The following is a 15,256-nucleotide window of genomic DNA, read 5'->3' as shown; positions in this document are numbered from 1 at the left end:
GATCAAATCCCAACAGGACAAGTCACTAGTTGCGTTTCCATCCACCTTTTTTTATTCGCATTTTCAAAAATTGCGAATAAATACTTGAATGGAAACGCCAGAAATTCGAATAAAGGCAGCAAATGCGCATAAAAGTTTATACGCTTGGAGGGGGGGGGATTTGTCAGCGTATCGATAAAAGGAAATGCGAGTTTTTGTGATGGAAACAGATTATGCGAATTGAGGCAGAGTTTGTGGGTGAAGCTGCTGGACTTCACCCAGCCACGTTCCATTGCACATGGAGGAGAGGAGCGGAACCAAAACAGCAGAAAAGCGAGCGGACTTGCATAGTTCTACTGTCTTTCTGTGTAAATATCTCATGTTACAACATGAAAACCTGCAGCTTATATTCAAGTGCGGCCTATATAATATGTACAGTATTTTCTTTTAAAATGTAGCTGGTGCGGCTTATACAGGTGCGTCTATAGTCCGGAAAGTAGGTAAATTGTCCATGATGTTGAGTGTCAGCTGAGTGTCAACTGTTGGATACATTCACGCTCTCTTATGACGTAATCTCACGGTGCACCACTCCTCCTAATCGCAAAACACTAATGAATGGAAACGGTCATAAATTCGCATTTGCTTTTTGCGCATTTTCACAAAATCCGCTTTTAAATTCGATACGACTTGGATGGAAACCCAGCTACTGACACAGCTTCATGTTGCTCTGGTGAGTTGATCATGTATGATGTCATCAATCACTTCCCTAATTAACAATCAATACCTGTGATTATTGATCGATCATATAACGACCCTCCTCGGTGCAGTGAACTGATCAGTAGAAACAGGTGAAACCAGCCTCGGTGCAAAACACACACAGCCAGTGTCACAAGTTACTAAGCATATAAAGTCCGCTAGCTTAATGCTAACGTATAATGTAAAACCACATAGACGGGCTAACAGAAATTAGCATCGCTTTCGCCATTTCGCGGCAACCGACAGCCATTGGGGTTTTCATAGTGTTTTTTGTATTGTTTTGTATTGTTTCGTTTTGTTTTGTTTTGTTTTTATCCTCTGTGAGGCATATGTGTTACTTCAATGTATAAAAAGTGCCATATAAATAAATAAAAAGCTGTTTTAATTCTGTTTTTAGCGCTGTTAACACGTCACAGTTTGAATGTTTTTTCATGCGAGAAAGTCACCGTTTAATCCAGAGTCTGTGGTCAGTTTATAACTTAGCTTGTTAGGAAACTTCTGTCTGTGTGAGCCACGACCGGGGACCATGGCAACGGTTGTCACAGCAGCAGCAGCCCGGTCTACTGAGCTGATCTGACGGGGCCGAGCTCCGTCCTCCTCCCGGGGGAGAAAACGAGCCGAGTAACGTAGCCGCATGCTTTTAGAGATTTACTGCTGGCTGGTTAAATTCTTTTTAGGAGATTAATGTTGGTCTCATTGATGAAATCTAACTAACTGAGGCAGTGGCGTTAGTTTGTTTGAATGTAAAGTGAAGAGTCAACATGGTTACTATAGCTACACGGCAAAGATTATTACCACTTTATGACTTAAATTGGTCGGTATTTCATCAACTTATAGCTCAGGAGTTTCTTGCTGTGTAGCCATAGAAACAGACGTGGTTTAACCCGGGATTCAGTCAGTCATTTTTACAACGGAGTCCTGTCTCGGCGCTGAAACGGAGATGATGATGACGCTGATTTTTGTTTTGTTTTTGTCATATTGTAACTTTTTCTGAAGGCCTCTAACCCACAATCAAAATCCTGGCACCGCTACTGGGTGAAACTCCTCTGATCAAAAACTGAACGCTGTGTTTTCCTACAGTCCTGTGTGGACCATGAACGCCACACTGACATGATGTTTCTCTACAGGAGAATCACACCGACACCGACACCGATCGCTCTCTGATCGGATCAATACAACAACTGATCACTTCTCACAGTCGCCTGAAGACACACGCTCAGCTACAGAAGTTCTTCTCCTCTTCCTCTCTCCTCCTCTTCCTCCCTCCTCTTCCTCCTCCTCCTCCTCCTCCTCTTCCTCTTCCTCCTCTGATGTTTATTTTCTCTCTGCAGGTCGACACACGTCGCAGCGTCACATCAACTGCTGCTCTGATTTCTCTTTTTCTTCAGAACTGTAGTGTGTTAGATAGCGCACGACGCACGTGCACTTCACACACACACTCTAACACACACACACACACACACACAGACAGACACACACACACACACACACACTAACACAGACACACAGACAGACACACTAACACAGACAGACACACACAGTCCCTCCGAGGCCTCCATATTAAATTAATTGAATGTTTCGTGCAGTAAATCAGCCTCACACCTCCTGCACACTCTCCTTACCCATCATGCACCTTGCTAATAGAGACGGTGTGCATGTGCATGTGTGTGTGTGCGTGCATGTGTGCATGCATGTGTGTGTGTGTGTGTGTGTGTGTGTGCATGTGTGTGCAGGACGCTCACTCCTACGCGGTCGCACAACGACGGCCATCTGAGGTGGCAGAGAGACAGATGGTACGTAGGTCGGCCTTTTGCCGTGCACACACTCACACACACACACACAGTCCATCAGAGACACGTGCACACACACCAAACTTCTTCTCCACGGCAACGGGCCTGTGACCTCATCACCTCCTCAAAACACAGTCAGAGTCTCTAGAAACATCCACCTGTATCTGTCTGCACTGCAAAAACTCAAACTCTTATCAAGAACATTTGTCTTATTTCTAGTCAAAACTAATCTCTTTCTACTTAAAATAAGACTCATCACATTAAAAGCAGCTTGTTTTTAGACACTTTTTACTTCTTTCAAGCAGATTTTCACTTGAAATAAGTAGAAAAATCTGATAGTGGAGCAAGTTTTTCTTTCTTATTACAAGCACGAAAAACTTTCACTTTCACTGGCAGATTTTTCTACTTATTTCGAGTGAAAATTAGTTTGAAACAAATGAAAATGATCTAAAAACAAGTTAATTTTTAGGTGATGAGTCTTATTTTAAGTGGAAAGAGATTAGTTTTGACTAGAAATGAGACATTTTGACAAGAAATAAGACATGAGTTTTTGCAGTGTGGCTAAACATCAAATAGGAGCGACACGCTGACTGACTGACTGTCATGTTGGCAGCAGCCAGCGGCCTTCACACCCTCATCATCATCCTCATCATCCAACACCCGGACCGACCTGCAGCAGCACTCAGCCCTGACCCCTGACCCCTGACCTCTGACCTCTGACCTCTGAACTCGGTCGCTTTGGTGCAAAAAAAAGGTGGAAGAAAGAAGAAAAAGAAGAGACAGAAAGACAGAGCGACAGGAGCAGGTTGTAAATCTGAGCAGCGGAGGAAACACAACGATCAACCATGTTCCTGCAGCAACACACACTGTTAGAGAGAGAGAGGGAGGGAGAGACTGACACTTTCTTTTCTTTCTTTAACATATTTTGATCTTTGTTTCTATTTCCATTATGTTATCTTATGCTTGTTCACTGTTTTTTGCACAATGTTTTCCTAATTTTTGATGCTTTATTCTCTCAATGGTTTTGCATTTTGTATTATGTGAAGCAGCTTGTAACCTTGGTTTTGAAAGGTGCTATACAAATAAAGTTTATTATCATTATTATTATTACTTAGTTAGAGTATAATAGAGTGTATAACACAGACAGGGAGGTAGAGCATGGCCCTGGTCGGGAGTCGCAGTCCCCCCGGTCAGGGCCCCTCTCTCTCTCTCTAGACGGCAACACGTCATGGAACATTCCCGGAACCAGCCAGCGCACCACCCACCATCTCACACACACACACACACACTCACACACACACTCTCACAGACACACACACACACACACACACACACACACACACACACACACACACACGCGTAGAAAAAGAGGAAACAAACGATGAGCCTGTGAGATAAAGAAGTCACAGCCTCGGTGGTGTTCACAAAAACCAAGTTGTGTTGTGTGTTTGTTTGTTTTTTAAAACAAGTTCAGGGGGGGACAAAGTGTCCAACACAAACAACAACACACACAACACAGGTCTATGTGTGTGTGTGTGTGTGTGTGTGTGTGTGTGTGTGTGTGTGTGTGTGTGTGTGTGTGTGTGTGTGTGTGTCCACTATGTGAGGAATGCCTCGGTGCAGCAGCAGCAACAAGGAAATACCACAACACAACACAACAGCAGCTCTAAGGTCACACAACTTACAACCACTTTCTATACACTGATGATGATGGTGGTCATGGTGGGGTTGTCATGGAGATCAGAGGAGGAGGAGGGGTAGAGGGGAGGAGGGGGGGGTGCAGGTGAACTTCAGGTGGATCAACCAACCAACCATCTACCCTGTCACGTCGCTGCACCAACACACACACAGAGAGACACACACACACAGAGACACACACTGACCGTGCATCTGAGCTCCGACTGCAAATTCCTCAGGATGTTACGCAACAACTCGACGCTAATCTGCATGCAACGCAGCGCGCACACGGGGTATTCCCCCTCTGCATAGCCGTGTCCTTATAAGACAAACACACACACACACATACATACACACACATATACACAACAGCACCGCACACACACAGTACATGTAGCTACATATCTGTGTGTGTTATAGACAGAGAAAGAGACAGAACATGTCCGGTGTTTCAGGTTTGGTTTGGCCCTTCTTCTCTCCTTACCTTGTGTGTCTTTGCTGCGCTGCGCGTCGGCTGAAATGACAACAAGCCGCCCCTTCCCCGCTGACAGCAGATCCGATTCCGGTTGGTTGTCCGTTAGAAACCAGAAGGAGAAAGAGAGGAATCGGTGGTGTCGGTGGTTGGTTGTTAGAAATCCAAGAGCAGCGGTGGAGAGGGAAAATAAAAAGTTAAAGGCGTAAAAAGGTTGTTGGGAATCCTCCGGAGCTCCGCTGCTGCTGCTGCTGCTGCTGCAGGCAGACACACACTCACTCTGCTGTGTCAGTCAGTGTGTGTATGTGTGTGTGAGTGTGAAATCAGGAGACACACACGCAACACACAACACACAACACACAACACGCAACACACACACAGTCAGTCGTCGGTCGGTCGGTCGGTGTATAATACGCACACGGGGGTTATTCCAAGCGCCACTTCCCAGAATAGCAGCAGCACAGAGGAGAGAGGGAGAGAGAGAGAGAGTGGTAGAAGAGAGGAGAGGAGAGAGAGAGAGAGAGAGGGCGTGTGTGTGTGAGAGAGTGTGTGTGTGTGTGTGTGTGTGCGCGCGCTTGTGTGACGTCGTCGGATCCCCCAGCGCGCAACCAGGGCAGAGGAAGGGGAGGGGAGGGGGCAGGAGGAGGAGCAGTGGCCGGGGAGGAGGCTCTGTCTGCCGGCAGAGAGAGAGCAGGATTCCCCGGTCACCTCTGGAGCAGCGACCTGTCTGTCTGTCTGTCTGTCTGTCTGTCTGTATCTGTCTGTCTGTAGCTCAGCTCTGCCTGCGTCAGCACCGGAAGTGAATGCATTAATGCAACACGGCCCCTGCACATGAATAAATGTCACAAATATACCGGTACATCAAATATGAATCTATTATTAACAAGAATGTGTCTAAATCTGTATTATTATTATTATTATTTCTATTAGTAAAATGTTCCTTCAGTGTGATTTGAAGCTCACCTGTCAGTTCTCACCCAGACTCCTCCACTTAAAGGGATAGTTCAACATTTTTTGTCAGATTCTCCTTGCTCCATAATCCCTATAGTCATAGCAGTAGGTTCATCATTACCTTTAAAGGGATAGTTCAACATTTTGGCAAACTGGTCCATCACCATAATCCCTATAGTCATAGCAGTAGGTTCGTTACCTTTAATTGTCGGTGCAAGCTGTTTTTAGAACGGCGGAGCAGAGCCGTGAGCTGCTCAGAGCTACGCTACGGAGGCTCATTATGGGATTTCTTCTTGTTTTCCCTCATCAAACTCATCAAATACACAATCCAACAACTCCACAACGCTCTGGTGGACAAGTTGTGAGCTGCACATTCACCACGCTATGAGATAATAACACAACGTTACCAGACAGAGTTGTTTTAGAGGGAAATACAGAGACTGATGATGAAAAACTGTCCCTGAAGGCAACGTGCATCAGCGGTTTTGCATGAATTTCCCTCTAAAACAACTCTGTGTGGTAACGTTGTGTTATTATCTCATAGCGTGGTGAATGTGCAGCTCACAACTTGTCCACCAGAGCGTTGTGGAGTTGTTGGATTGTGTATTTGATGAGTTTGATGATGAGGGAAACCAAGAAATCCCATAATGAGCCTCCGTAGCGTAGCTCTGAGCAGCTCACGGCTCTGCTCCGCCGTTCTAAAAACAGCTTGCACCGACAATTAAAGGTAATGAACCTACTGCTATGACTATAGAGATTATGGCAATGGGCCAATTTGACAAAATGTTGAAGTTGAGCCGAGTTCCTCTTTAAACCCTGATCTGATTTTGATTTTGATTTAGACTCGGAGCGTCTTGTACCTGAGGGATGTTCAGGTTCGATTCCTCTGACAGGAACAGGAAGCAGCCTCAGCTCGTCGCCACGGAGACGTAACCGCGGCCGTCCGCTGTGATAATAAACCAGTCAAGACCGTAGATGTCAGCCGTTCCTTAAAATAGCTGCCATTGTACTGTACCTGGGAACAGGTAATGACACATAATGGTCTGATAATTGTCTCCGTGTCGTCCGTCCACCGACAGAGCAAGTTACAAGTTATTCAAGGTGAGAGGAGGAGGAGGAGGAGGAGGAGGAGGAGGAGGAGGAGGAGGAGGAAGAAGAGGAGGAGGAGGAGGAGGAGAAGAGGAAGAGGAGGAAGAAGCCATTGACGGAGAAATTAGAAGTGCAGCGACCTTTTGTTGTTGAGTTTTCACTAATGTCACGGCTCTTTAGCATCGTTTAGTTTAGTCGTCTCAGAGGGTTTTAAAGGTGTCAGACATTGGGTCAGATCTTAAAGGGATAGTTCACTCAAAATTGAAATTTCACTCATTATCTCCTCCCCCTCATGTGGACTAAGGGCTGGGAGAAGTTTCAGAGTCCTCCGTGGCTTCTCTGAGTTACAGGGGGTCTCGGCGTAGCAGTGCATGTCCATATGACGGTTGCAAATGGATACCAACTGTCTTCGTAACAAAAAGACACACCAAAAAACATCCAAATACCTCCATGCTGCTCGTATGTAATGTCCGTCTTGTATTGAAGCCCCGAAATGCGAAATTGTTCCGCCGGTAGAGCAGTGAACTGAGACACTGGGAGCTTCCGCTACAAACAAGCTGAAAATATAGACTTATTTTCATTTTTTCAAACCTTTATTTATTCTCGAAAGGACATTGAGGTTTTACCCTCATTTGCAATGTCGTCGAGATCACAGCAACATTCAAAGCAAAACACAACGCACAGCACAGGATAAAACACAGTTACAAAAGTTAAATACAGCTGATTCATTACAAAATTTAAAAACAGTTACAGACTGTGGTAAAGAGGTTTGAGATGATATTTTTATAATGTTGATAGGATGGAGGGGCATCAATTTTAAGTGTGAGTTGAAGGTCGTTCCAGGAGGCAGTACAGGGGCATCATAGCAAAATGCAGATTTACCAAGTTCAGTTTGTACCCGGGGGACTTTAAAAGTGAGCCAGTCATTGGAGCGAGTTGAATATGAACCTTGATTTAAATCTAACAGTGTTGTAATGTATGGTGGGAGTTTTTCAGTAATGGCTTTAAAGATGAAGAGATGAGAGATGAAGAGATTAATTTTTTTTCGGGACAATTTTGCATTTCGGGGCTTCAATACAAGAGGGACATTACATACGAGTAGCATGGAGGTATTTGGATGTTTTTTGGTGTGTCTTTTTGTTACGAAGACAGTTGGTATCCATTTGCAACTATGGACATGCACTATACACCGAGACCCCCTGTAACTCAGAGAAGTCACAGAGGACTCTGAAACTTCTCCCAGCCCTTAGTCCACATGAGGGGGAGGAGATAATGAGTAAATAAATTTGAATTTTGGGTGAACTATTCTTTTAACATCATTTAGTTTAGTCGTCTCAGAGGGTTTTAAAGGTGTCGGTCCTTTGTTCAGAGCCTCAGAGCCTCAGAGCAGAGACAGGGTGAAGACACTGGGTCAGATCTTAACCAGCGTCACCTGAGGAGACGAGTCTTTGTGTCTTCACGCTGTGTTGTTGATGTTGTTGATGCTCCAGCAGGAACAGGAGGATGGTGTGAATCCCACCTCCCTCCTCCTCCCACAGCTCTAATACCACTTCATCTGTCTGTTTATCTGTGACTCAAACACCTCGGTCTGTCATGTACCAACCACAGGGACGGGGACCAGACCAGCAACCAACCACTCTGAGGAGATTTAGTATTAAAGAAACTCATAAATCAAGACCTGTTGGATACTGTCCAAACGTTAACCATGTTTCCATCCACTTGTCTCAAGATTGATAAAAATATTAATGTGAATAACGTCGGTTTCTATCTCAGACCTTTAAATCTGAACAAAAAGCCGTGCATAATGACGTCATGTGCTGCACATGCGATCAATCAGGTGCCCAAACCTCCTCAACACGAAGGAGCTCCTACTCCAAGGTCTGTCCAGATGTTTGCACCCTATCTTGAAAGCTTTGCCTTCTGACTTAACTCTTTCTTCAATCTCCTGCTAAATCCTCCCCTCATTCATGACAACAACAAACTTTACCTCCTTCACATGGGGCTGAAACTCTCCCTCCATCAACCCTGTGGAATACCAGGAAGTGGGTAGCAAGTGACGCACCTGTCTGACTGAAAACATGGAGGCTGTAGTTGCTACAAGCAGAAGCTAGTTTGTTTAGCTAGCAGGAAAGTTTCTCAAAAACAGTAAAGTGTATCACAGATTGCTGTAGGGTTAATAACAATCCCTATTCTTATTAGGAATCCAGCTTTTTCTGTCCCGATGCCAATACCTTTGAATGGTCTAAACAAGACCCCCACACTCCGCCCCGACGCGAACCGACGGCAGAAAGGAAGCAGTGAAACACATCGCGCCTCAACTACTGCCGACTACACAGCAGCCTGTACATTCTGCGTTTGCGCGAGATGCAACAAGTCTCCTTAACAGCGGGCAGCGCTAGTCTCGTGCCAATAATCTGAAACATGAAAACAGGAAATGACGGCATGGAGAAACCGTAGAAGAAACCATGGAGATTAAAAACAAAGCGCACACAACATTAGCTTGTTATTAGTTTTGACAACATGTCTATGGATGTTCTCTTTCATCCAGGTCATTGTTCTAGTCTAGCTAGTGCTCCACGTAGCCACGGCTTCCAGAATGATATTAAAATGCGATGCAAAGACGAAATGCAGTTTGTCTATGCGCCATCTCTGTTTATATGAGTTTATATGACTGGTTTGTTTACTATCGTCACTTCCGCCGCTCCCACGCGCTGCGCTGATTCGCTAGGGCACCGCCAATCAGAATGGTCATAGCTAGCACACAGCCAGAGCATCCGACGGCTCGAACAGACGCATACCCGACCTTGTCCGATTCTCCCAGTGTGTTCCAGCCTCTAGCGTATCGGTCGATACCGATCCGATGCCACTGTTGAGTTAATAAATTGTTCACCTTGCCATGTGGAAGACAGCGAAGGCCTCAGGCTGGACTTGAACTTTACTATCCTAACTTTGTAAAACGCTGCATCATAAAACATAGAATTGAAGTGAATAGATCGGCGTCATGGATCGGCCCCGTTATCTGATACCCGATCCAACTATCTGGTCAATAACTGGGCCGATGTCTCATCTTCAAATCCGATCAGTGCATCCCTAACTCGTATTTTCAAGATTCAAGATTCAAGAAGTTTATTGTCACATAGATGTACAAGTACATACATTGTGAGAAGCTTATAGGTTGGGTGGACGCTCCACAATAAATAAAAAGAGACGATAAATAAATTATGATACTAAAACCTAAAAAGTTAAAAAGGATTAAAGGGAAGTTAAAAAGGTCCATTGTCCATTTGGATTCATTGTTGGGTTGGTTTGTTTAATAGTCTGGTATATTTATCTTTACTCCAAATTGTCTCTATTGTATTGTGTTTTATACACCTGCTGCTGTAACAGAAATGTCCCAGCCAGCGATCATCAATAAAGTATCTCATCTTATCTCAACTTATCATCGGATCGCTGTGAATGCTCCAACGTTATCTCATTGTTTTATAGCGACGACAGTAAACTATTGAACTGAATATGAACTCATATACTAGGGATTATTTGTAGATAAAGTATCTCAAACCTTCTCACAGTAACTCCTACAGCCGGGATGTTCCGGGTCAGGATCGTTGACTTCTCTTTTTCGTGCACGTCAGGAAGTTAAGAGATGAAGATTGAGATCATGTATGGATGGACGTTTTCTAAGAAGCTGCATACCGGCGCTCCAACATGGCGTCTTCCCGCCTGGTGCTCATTGAGATGAAAACTGCTCATCCGGCCTCGAGCCAGGAAGAGATTTTCCCTGGTCGTTTTCCAAGACGTTGAGAAAAAGAAAAAGAGTCATTTTTTTTAGACTCTGGGAAAGTTTAGTAAACATGAAACCACCGTGGTTTAACCCTCCTGTTTCCTTCTGGGTCAAACTGACCAAATCTGGTCCCTTCTTCCATCCTTCCTTCTTTCCTTCCTTTCTCCCTTCCTTCCTTCTTTCCACAATCCTTTTCTTTTCCCTTCCTTTTTATCCAATTGACCTAATCTGTTCCCTCCCTCCATCTTTCTTTGTTTCCCTTTTCCCTTCCTTCCTTCCTTCCTTCCTTCCTTCCTTCCTTCCTTCCTTCCCTTCGTCCTTACTTCTTCCTTCCTTTTTTGACCCAATTGACCTATGGCTAAGCCCCGCCCCCTCCACTCACTCGGACAAACAGTCAACATTCGGTGACAGTTGCTATGGCAACTGAGACATTTCACAGGAGGCAGTTGATGATTTTTGGAGACAGAAAGATTAAATATCATCTCTCAGTCACCAAAACTTCACTTAGCTTTACTGCTATGGCTGTCGGTTGCCGCGAAACGCCTGTTAGCCTGTCTATGGAGTTTTACATTATACGTTAGCATTAAGCTAGCAGGCTTTATGCTTAGTTGTGATGCTGGCTAACATCCAAACATCTCTGACAATATGTTGCCTCAAATACGTTGTTGACTTAACTTAGAACAGATGTAGACATCCTTGTTAAGTTTATCCAGGTTTAGTTGGTGTTGTGGTCTACTGCATAACTTTATCCAGAGCAGACACTTCTCTGGGTTGAGATGTGGCTTGGGAAAAGGTAAAAAAAAATCCCCCCCGTGGCCCTGCAGCCTCTCAGGATACCTAGTGTCAGAGTTGCATGTACCCCATGAACACCGTTTGACCATTTTAAACTTAAAATGTCAAGAAAAAACATATAAAAACGGATGAAAACTGACTAACTGCAATGCATTTCAATGGACGTGGAAGCAGAGAATGTCCCAGTGTATGGGCTAGCTATGTGCACTGTGATTGGCTCATCGTGTTTGGGGGCGGGGCTTAGCCATAGGTCAATTGACCAATCTGTTCCCTCTCTCCTTCCTTCTTTCCTTCTTTCTTCCCATCTTTCCCTTTGTCCTTCCTGCTTTCCCTCCCTCCTTCCTTCCTTCCTTCCTTCCTCCTTTGATCCAATTGACCTGATCTGTTTCCTCCCTCCACCTTTCTTTCCTTCCTTTTTCCCTTCCTTCTTTCTTTCTTTGCTTCCCTTTTCCCTCCCTCCCTTCTTTCCTTCCCTTCGTCCTTACTTCTTCCTTCCATTTTTGACCCAATCTGTTCCCTCTCTCCTTCTATCTGTCCTTCCTTTTTTCCTTCCTTCATCTTTCCCTTTGTCCTTATATCTTCCTTCCTTTTTGACCCAATTGACGCAATCTGTTCCCTCTCTCTTTCCTTCTTTCTTCCCATCTTTCCCTTTGTCCTTCCTTCTTTCTTTCCTTCCTTTCTCCCTTCCTTCTTTCCACAATCCTTTTCCTCTCCCTTTCTTCTTTTCATCCTTACTTCTTCCTTCCTCCTTTGATCCAAGACCTGATCTATTTCCTCCCTCCATCTTTCTTTCCTTCCTTTTTCCCTTCCTTCTTTCGTCCCTTCTTCCTTCCTTTCTTGAACAAATCTGTTCCCTCCCTCCATCTTTCTTTGCCTCCCTTTTCCCTCCCTTCCTTCCTTCCTTCCTCCCATCTTTCCCTTCGTCCTACTTCTTCCTTTCTTTTTGACCCAATCTGTTCCCTCTCTCCTTCCTTCTTTCCTCCCATTCCCTTTGTCCTTCCTTTTTCCCTTCCTTCCTTCTTTCCCTTCGTCCTTACTTCTTCCTTCCTTTTTGACCCAATTGACCCAATCTGTTCCCTCCCTCCTCCCATCTTTCCCTTTGTCCTTCCTGCTTTCCTTTTTTCCCTTCATCCTTACTTCTTCCTTCCTTTTTGACCCAATCTATTCCCTCTCTCCTTCTATCTTTCCTTCCTTTTTCCCTTCCTTCTTTCCACAATCCTTTTCCTCTCCCTTTCTTCCTTCCTTTAATCCTTCCTTCTTCCTTTGATCCAATTATCTGTTTCCAGCATCTTTCTTTCCTTCCTTTTCCCTTCCTTCTTTCGTCCCTTCTTCCTTCCTTGAACGAATCTGTTCCCTCCCTCCATCTTTCTTTGCTTCCCTTTTCCTTATCTTCCTTCCTTCCTTTTTGACCCAATTGACCCAATCTGTTCCCTCTCTCCTTCCTTCTTTCCTCCCATCTTTCCCTTTGTCCTTCCTGCTTTCTATCCTTCCTTTCTCCCTTCCTTCTTTCTACAGTCCTTTTCCTCTCCCTTCCTTCCTTCCTTTTGTCCTTACTTCTTCCTTCCTCCTTTGATCCAATTGACCTCCATCTTTCTTTCCTTCCTTCTTCCCTTCCTTCTTTCGTCCCTTCTTTCTTCCTTTTCCTTCCTTGAACAAATCTGTTCCCTCCCTCCATCTTTCTTTGCTTCCTCTTTCCCTCCCTTCGTCCTTACTTCTTCCTTCCTTTTTGACCCAATCGACTCAATCTGTTCCCTCTCTCCTTCCTTCTTTCCTCCCATCTTTCCCTTTGTCCTTCCTGCTTTCCTTCCTTCTTTCTTTCCTTTCTCCCTTCCTTCTTTCCACAATCCTTTTCCTCTCCCTTTCTTCCTTCTTCCTTTGATCCAATTATCTGTTTCCTGCATCTTTCTTTCCTTCATTTTTCCCTTCCTTCTTTCATCCCTTCTTCCTTCCTTCCTTGACCCAATCTGTTCCCTCCCTCCATCTTTCTTAGCTTCCCTTTCCCTCCCTTCCTTCCTTCCTTCCTTTCGTCCTACTTCTTCCTTCTTCATTTGATCCAATTGACCCAATCTGTTCCCTCCCTCCATCTTTCTTTGCTTCCCTTTTCCCTCCCTCCCTTCCTTCCTTCCTTCTTTCCCTTCATCCTTCCTTCCTTTTTGACCCAATCTGTTCCCTCTCTCCTTCTATCTTTCCTTCCTTTTACCCTTCCTTCCTTTATCTTTCCCTCCGTCCCTACTTATTCCTTCCTTTTTGACCCAATATGTTCGCCCTCTCCTTCCTTCTTTCCTCCCATCTTTCCCTTTGTCCTTCCTGCTTTCCTTCATTCCTTCCTCCCTTCTTTCCTCCCATCTTTCCTTCCTTCCTTCCTTCTTTCCCTTCGCCCTTGGAGAACGAGTGAGAACAGACCCAGTAGGGACGGAGGGACGGAGAGATGGAGGGATGGAGGGACCGCTACACTGACTTATCCCTGTGTGTCTGTGTGTGTGTGTGTGTGTGTGTGTGTTAGTGTGTGTGTGTGTGTGTGTGTGTGTGTCTGTGTGTGTGTGTGTGTGTGTGTGTGTGTGTGTGTGTGTGTGTGTGTGTGTGTGTGTGTGTGTGTGTGTGTGTGATAAGTGGATTAAAGCCATCTCCCATAAGAGGCTCATCGGGATGTGATCTCATCACTGGTGACCCCGGAGTCCCCATGGCGACGCCGTGGCAACACAGCAGCGCCATGGCGACGGAGCTGCTGCTGCTGATGATGATGAGACATTTGCATCTGCTTTTAATAGGACGCTCTTCATCTTCTACTGCTGCTTGTCACTCCTCCTCTTCTCCTCTTCCTCCTCCTCCTTCTCTTCCTCCTCTTCTCCTCCTCCTCTTCTTCCTCCTCTTCCTCCTCCTCTTCTCCTCCTCCTCTTCCTTCTCTTCCTCCTCTTCCTCCTCCTCCTCCTCTTCTTCCCCCTCTTCCTCCTCCTCCTCCTCTTCTTCCTCCTCTTCCTCCTCCTCCTCTTCCTCCTCTTCCTCCTCTCCTCCTCCTCTTCCTCCTCTTCCTCCTCTTCTCCTCCTCCTCCTCCTCTTCTTCTTCCTCCTCCTCTTCCTCCTCCTCCTCCTCCTCTTCCTCCTCCTCCTCTTCCTCCTCCTCTTCCTCCTCCTCCTCTTCCTCCTCCTCCTCTTCCTCCTCCTCTTCCTCCTCCTCTTCCTCCTCCTCCTCTTCCTCCTCCTCTTCCTCCTCCTCTTCCTCCTCTTCCTCCTCCTCCTCTTTGTCTCCAGATGAGTCAGAACTTTAACCCTCCTGGGTCAAGGAAGGAAGGAAAGATAGAAGGAGGGAGGGAACAGATTGGGTCAATTGGGTCAAAAAGGAAGGAAGGAAGGAAGGAAGGAAGGAAGGAAGGAAGGAAGGAAGGAAGGAAGGAAGGATGGACGGACGAAGGGAAGAAAGGAAGGAAGGAAGGCAGAGAGGGAAAAGGGATTGTGGAAAGAAGGAAGGGAAAAGGGAAGGAAAGAGGAGGGAGGGGGGGAACAGATTGGGTCCATTGGGTCAAAAAGGAAGGAAGGAAGGAAGGAAGGAAGGAAGGAAGGAAGGAAGGACGAAGGGATGGAAAGATGGAAGGAAAGAAGGAAGGAAGGAAAGAAGGCAGAGAGGGAAAAAGGATTGTGTAACGAAGGAACGGAAAAAGGAAGGAAAGACGAGGGAGGGAATAGATTTGTTCAAGGAAGGAAGAAGAAGGAAGGAAGAAGGGAAAGAAGGGAGGAAAGAAAGATGGAGGGATAGGGAACAGATCAGGTCAGTTGGATCAAAAGAGGAAAGAAGACAAAGGAAGGAAGGAAGGAAGGAAGGAAGGAAGGAAGGAAGGAAGGAAGGAAGGAAGGAAGGAAGGAAAAAAGGACTGTGGAAGGAAGGAAGGAAGGAAGGAAGGAAGGAAGGAAGGAAGGAAGGAAGGAAGGACGAAGGGAAGGAGGGATGGAGGAAGGGAACAGACTGGGCCAATT

This window comes from Trachurus japonicus, chromosome 24 (genome assembly GCF_045865225.1).
Source record: "Trachurus japonicus isolate A0001 chromosome 24, Traja_1.0".
Lineage (NCBI taxonomy): Eukaryota > Metazoa > Chordata > Actinopteri > Carangiformes > Carangidae > Trachurus > Trachurus japonicus.
The sequence above is the reverse complement of the archived record's forward strand: the minus strand, read 5'-3'. Positions refer to the sequence as shown.